Here is a 7,082-nt window from a genome sequence, read left to right as displayed (position 1 = left end):
CGAGGTAACACCGCATTGGAGTTAGTATTTAAATATTTAAAAATTAGACCACAAATTCTTTCTATTTTCATAAAACTGTAGCTTTTCTTCATATTGACGTTTCACATGCTTTTCAAAATAAGCGTAGACAGCGCTGGCTTTAGATAAGCTAAACTTGACCTAACAATCATGAGTAACAGTAGCAAACTCACATCAGTTATGAAAATAGCATATTATTCGCAAAAAAGCATCGTTTCATATTACGATGGTGCTGTCTCGAAAAGCACGTTGAATGCCATGCTAATTTTACATGCCACCCCAAAATGAATAAGCACGTTTTCTAAATTATTTTTCCTTTTTAGTACATAAGATGCAATGTATGATATTTAGTAACTATAGATACCAAGACGATTTCTCACGTTTCTTATAGAGAAATAAATATCTTTACTCCATTACTTATGCTTTTTTGTACATAGCTTATCATTTCAATATGCATATATTACCTTCAATTAATTAAACGTCAATGATTTTTTATATTTCTCCTAAATGAATTATTACACAAAGTATAATATAACGTAAGGAAAAATTATTTTTTAAAAAAGTGGGTGGGTGAAAAACTGCAAAAAAGCACTTAAAATGGCAATAATTTTCAAACAAATTCAAATTTCGAAAAGAGAACTCTGCGTTAAGTTCATAAACATCTTATCAAATTTTTCCTCTGTAGTTGTATTCCTGCTGCCTGTAGTGTGTTCTGTAAGGGTTTTTTCTACCAAGTTTAATATTAAATTATTGTCGCATTCATTATTAATGAATGTTAATCTTTTTAAATTCATCGTAACCCTTGAAAACTTTTCCACGCATAATCTTCTTACAGCTTTTGTGCAGCAAAACGAAATGTAACTTTAATTTAAACACCCAAAGCAACGTTGCGACAGTTATTTTTTTATTACTTTTTATTATGATTTAATGACTTAACGTGTGATAGTACATGCCACAGAAATTATTTCAAAATATTTTAGGTTGTAGTTTAAATTATTTGGTGTTAACATTAGTTCAAACAGTTCGGAATACAAAAGGTTAAATTGTAAATTTTGCTACCATAGAAAAAAAATTTACTCTCTAGAAGGAGTACATGGAAGTCTGTGGTGGAAACTATAAAGAATACTCAAAAAAGCATTTATTTATTTATTTTTTTGAAATTAGAATTAATTGTTTTGTCCCTGAAAGTGAAAAAAAAGACTTTTATTTTACTTTTCGCAGCAATAACATTGGAAAAAATTGCTTGTTTTCCTTGATTATGACCCAAAAAACTGAAATACTTAGGTAGCTACAGTGCATGTAGTTACAGCTGATGATCATTGTTCTTACATCTAGTGTTTGGTGCTTTATCATTGAATTTGTTTTTCAATTAAAGTAGGCGGATGACACTTGAAGTATTTCACGCTTCTCTTACAATTTTATATAATAGCGAATTTCTTAATAAACATAATACACTCTTTGCAAATAAATGTACTTTATTTAATTTCACATCATTACCCAAAATAATGGTTTNATTGATTGATTGTACTATACTTTTTTTTGTTACACAAGCTGGCTTTTCTGAATTTTTTAGGTAATTATACTGTCCCCATTAAATTGTCCATAAATATCATTTATTGCCTACATTAAACAAAGCAATGATATAATATTACTTATTTGTTCAGTCTAACCTTCATATGACTACTTAGCTCAAATGTATAAAAAGTTATTCGTTTGGAATTTAATATTTCCATGAACAATTACGGACAGATGAGCAAGAAAATAATTTATATTTAGGCTCCTTGCAAAAAAAATGGAATTGAAATTACTTCTTTTTATCAGAAAAATTTATTCCTACAAAAATTTCTTCGCAAATTAAATTCATTTTTATTTCTTATACTATCTCAGAAAATATTTAGAAGTATTTTAATAATTTTTTTAAGTCTTTATTTTTGATAAAAAACAGGAAACATAATTACAAAGCGAGATTCTTGTGATTTCCAAAATAAAGGTTCTTAAGTATTCACTCAACAACACACACTTAAGTATTACACTCAAAACAACGTCCCCGCTGTTTTTTAGAATATTTTGATATAGTGATATATAATGGTAGATATAACGATTATTTGTTACATTATAAATCAAAAAAATGAAACAATTGTACTACCACTTGTTGACATTTTTGAAAAAAGATAAAATATGCGTTAATGCTAATTTGAAAAAATTGTTTATCTCAAATTAATTCCAACATTGTCGGATCCTGAGGTTACAACTACTCTTTTAGGTGCAAAATATTTATTGATGTGGTAGAGATTTTGAAGCTGAATCTTACTGAATTATGGCGAATTTTTATGAGCCGAGGTAACACCGCATTGAAGTTACTATTTAAAAATTAGACCACAAACTCTTTCTATTTTCACAAAACTGTGGCTTTTCTCTATATTGAAACTATAAAAAATACTCAAAAAAGTATTTATTTATTTATTTATTTTTTGAAATTAGAATTAATTATTTTGTCCCTGAAAATGAAAAAAAAAAAGACTTTTCCTTTACTTTTCGCAGCAATAACTGAGGAAAAAAATTGTTTGTTTTCCTTGATTATGACCCGAAAAACTGAAATACGTAGCTAGACTACATGCAGCTACAGCTGATGATCATTGTTCTGACGTCTGGTGTTTGGTGTTTTATCATTGAATTTGTTTTTCAATTTAAGTAGGCGGATGACACTTGAAGTATTTTACGCTTCTCTTACTATTTTATATAATAGCGAATTTCTTAATAAGCATAATACACTCTTTGCAAATAAATGTACTTTATTTAATTTCACATCATTACCCAAAATAATGATTTATATAATGCTTGGTAAGTATAATGCATACTTGACAAACATTAAACAAAAGGGGTTTGAATTAGTTTTTATTTTAAACTTTTTAGATTACACTATGTTCTTTTTTTCTTTTTTTCTTTCGCAAAACCCATTTTTTATGGCAGAATTTCCAACAATTAGCAATCGAATTATTGGTTGTGAACTCCGGCAGTACTGAGTATATCATCAGCCATTTCCTTGAGGCCTAAAAAAAGGAAATGATAGTACATTAATCACTGAAAAAACCAACAAAAACCCATCAGGTAAATAATGGAAACAGTCAAAAATATACTAATATTATAAGCTCACCGGATAAAAAATTAGTCACCCTAGTGCTCAAGCACCGATGAATCATTAGGTTTCATTAGATGACGCAGTGGTCAAGTAGCGTGCTCAATTGAGTGTGCACTGCCTCAACGTGATCAAAGACAAGTAGCCATCAGTGAGATATTTTAGTTTTAAGCAGAAATTGTGTGTAAATATATGGATAAGTGTGAGGATGTGACAAAATGGCAAAAAGGGGCAATTGTGTTTGGATGTGCCCATGGTCAAGCGGTGAATGAAGTTGCTGGATTTTTTGGTGTTTTGATGCGAACTGTTTAACGTGACTACAAGCAGTGTTGTAATTCCCGTGGTCACAGAAGACGACGTCAGAATTGTGGTCGGAAAAAGATCCTACCTGAAAGGGACCAGAGACGTGTTTCACGACTTGCCATTCACTTCAATCGCTTCCGAACCTGGCAGGAATTGCTTCAGTTTGTGAATGAAGGTCCATCCCAACCTGTTAAGGAAGGAACATTGAGACGGGAGCTACATGCAGTGAACGTTTGGAGTCAAACATATCATCAGAGGCCATTCTTCACACAGAAACATAAAGCTGCGCGACTTCAGTGGACTGGAAGTCACCGAACGTGGACAGCTGCTGATTACCGAAATGTAATATGGTCTGACAAATCATGATTTTGCCTTTATTCAAAAGACGTACGTCGTCCAGTGCACCGAAGACCAGGCGAAGCATTTAATCCTGACTGTGTGCAAGATGAGACTCAAGACGTCAGGTTCAGGACCTCCCATGGTTAGCCTGATGAACTAGGAGACTCTAACCCATGATCCGCCTACCACAGAGGATATTTTATGCCAGCACTGTTGCCGGTGAAAGCTGGATGCGGAATTCGTATAGACCAGCCATCACTGTGATTCGAACCCGGTTCAACTCATTGGCAGGCGAACGCTCTATCCCCTGAGCCATCGCGGCTCAAAATAATGATATAGGGTAGTTTCCAGTTAAAGCGGTTTTTTTAACTGATTTAAATAGATAAATGCATTATTTCTTTCCGAAAAAAATGGGAAACAAAATAGCCAATATGCCTTTAATAATACATGCAGTATTTTAATTAATTCTCTTCGATTTGACGATTCAAAAATTTAATAAAAGAAAAGCTAGCGATTTGCAGACTATTGCAATTTTCTTAGGAAAGTGTTCCAGAAGTTCGTGAACAGATGGCGCTCTGAACTCAGAAATGCTATAAAATAATGCTTTCTAATTAATCACCAATTGAATCAGCAGTTTGAGGACAAAATTAGAAACATTTCTTCGCAAATTCAATTTCAATTCCATAAATAATTTAAAATTAAAACTGTAGAAAAAGTGAGTTCTGATAGACCTTGAGTAAGTCATGGAATATAAGTTACTAAAAGAGAATTTGGAAAATAACAAAATGCCAACGAATTATTAGAAGAGAACTTTCCCATAGCGTAACCCTAATTTATCTTCTCATAATTATTTCGCTTTCATATTTTGAAAATTTCTTTTCAGTATTTGAAACCTCGAGGCTTACTTTAGGTTTTTCTAAACTCATTTTTTTCATTTTATAAATTTTAAATTACTCATGGAGGTAAAAGAGAATTTGCGATAGATAGTTCCTCCCTTGGTGTAAAGTCTTCTTAACAAATCCCCCATGCTGAAGACATTTTAATACAGTGTTTCCAGTCAGCAGCGCCTTTTGTTGACAAACTTTGCAATTAAGTTTGAAATTTAACTAAAAAATATAATTAGTTTCCGAAGCAGACTTCGCATTTCTAACTGTTTCAATTTTTGACACTCATTTTTCAAATCTGCGGTTAAATTTTGAAACATTCAGTAACTATTACAAAATGCCAGTATTAACTAAATTAAGCTTTCTTAACTGATCATAATTATTGATAAACACTAAAAAAAAATATTAATTTTAACCTTTCCGGTTTAAGCGCGATATTTTTCTTGAATATTTAAAGTGGCAACAATTGTTAAGATTTAATATTTTATTTTTGCATTAGTGAAGATAATTTACGATGGTTTGCCAATAATAGCTCATGCGTTATAATATTATAATTAATTTTAAAGAAACCAGATAGTTCTATATACTATATAATATTATGTATAATAACATTTATATTAGGAGTTGAACCACTTTTTTTATATGAGTGCTTTTTTTTTCAATATTAAAATCACTTTTTGTTGCTAGGCATTATTGGTCCGAATTCTACCACAAAATTAAATAAAAACATAAAATTTTCATTTTTTAAAAAATTTGGAATGGGATGCTTGCAAGTGACTTAGTGTGGGTATCTTGACCCTGACTGGTTGTTGAAACGTGGCATTTGTTTACGTTAGCACCTGTTCTTTCCATTCTATTTCGAGTAAACCAAACCCGCCAAGCATCAATTTTTTTAAGTGACATTATATATTCTTTCTGCAATTATTTCAATTTTTTCATTATATATTTCTAACTTAACCAATTACAATTCAATAAATCCTTATGAATTAAGACAGATACGAAGCCATGCAGAATGTAAACAAACTAACTGTGCATCGAAGTTGCCAGGTACACAAAACAAAAATATACCTCGGTCGTAATAAAATATATAAACAAATGAAAAGTCTACAGTTAAGTGAAAGATGCAGACGAGAAAGAATTATATTTCAGCAAAATTCAATGTGCGACACACGGCTCTGTATTCAATTAACTTCACGCTAATTAACATTCTAACTAATGCTGAGATATTTAGCTCAACTTTAGCACGTCATAGGCTACATGTGTGGGTATCCGTGATCTACTTTTTTAAAGTGCAAATTCCCAATTACAGTTCTTTTATCACAGCTTTGACCTGCGCGCCGACCCACAAGGTTTACGCACACTTACATCACCTACGACGTTTTATTTCTAAAATTTGCATACAAATAATCTTTCTACTGAATTACGTGCATATTATACTGCAATTTCATGGCTATTTTATACTTTGTTGGGGAGCTGTAGCCAAAAAACCACTTGCTGCTTAAGTTTTGCACACCAGTGTACGTTTTGTTTGAGAATAGCCTAATTCATACTTGCCAATTTATACGCTTTTCAGAAAGGTGTTTTCTTAGCGGTAGGGAATAGCCAATTAAATTGAGATTGTATGCATGTGTGTCGGTAAAATTTAGCCAGCACTTAAAAACACTCTCAGCGCGATGGCAAGCCTATTATATATATGTTTAAATTATTTCAATGTAATGGTAATCAAAATAATTTAAAACCACATTTATTTGAAGAAGACTATAACTAGAAAAATGTTGCCACCACATTAAATATAATAATAAAATCTTCCGGGAAAACCGGAAGAGTTGCGGCAGGTGTAGACCCGCAGGTGACACTTTTAAAGAATAGGCGTATTTATCCTTATTACTACCTAGATTTCACTACTTAATTCCCTACCAATTTGTTAAAACTTTTGTAGAAAGCGGTGCAGTTGGGATTCCTCTTGTTCTGATATCAAACAGTTGTTGCATTTGTTCACAAAATTATTAGCTAACTGAAGAAAATTTATTTTTTTATTTATGTGCAAACCTACGCAACTTTATTCAAAAAAGCACTTTTCCATGAGTGCAAAATCAAAGTTCGGCAGATGAGCGGTTAAATCTGAAATTCGACATGTATCCAATTTATTTCCACCAAAAGACCACTTAGACACCGAAGAGCCATTACATTACGACCACCCTGCTAATAACATGCATGACCACCTTTAGCCCTCAAAACTGCTAGCACCCGCCGTGGCATTGATTCCACAAGGTGCTGATAGGTAGTCTGAGGTATGAGGTACCAAGCGCTCACCAACTGGTCCTGCAATTCCCTAACATTGCGAGGGAGTAGCGTGGCAGGACGAATTTATTTATCCAAGTAGGACCACAAATGCTCTATTG

This window comes from Parasteatoda tepidariorum, chromosome 5 (genome assembly GCF_043381705.1).
Source record: "Parasteatoda tepidariorum isolate YZ-2023 chromosome 5, CAS_Ptep_4.0, whole genome shotgun sequence".
NCBI classification, from domain to species: domain Eukaryota; kingdom Metazoa; phylum Arthropoda; class Arachnida; order Araneae; family Theridiidae; genus Parasteatoda; species Parasteatoda tepidariorum.
This window is presented reverse-complemented; position numbering follows the sequence as displayed.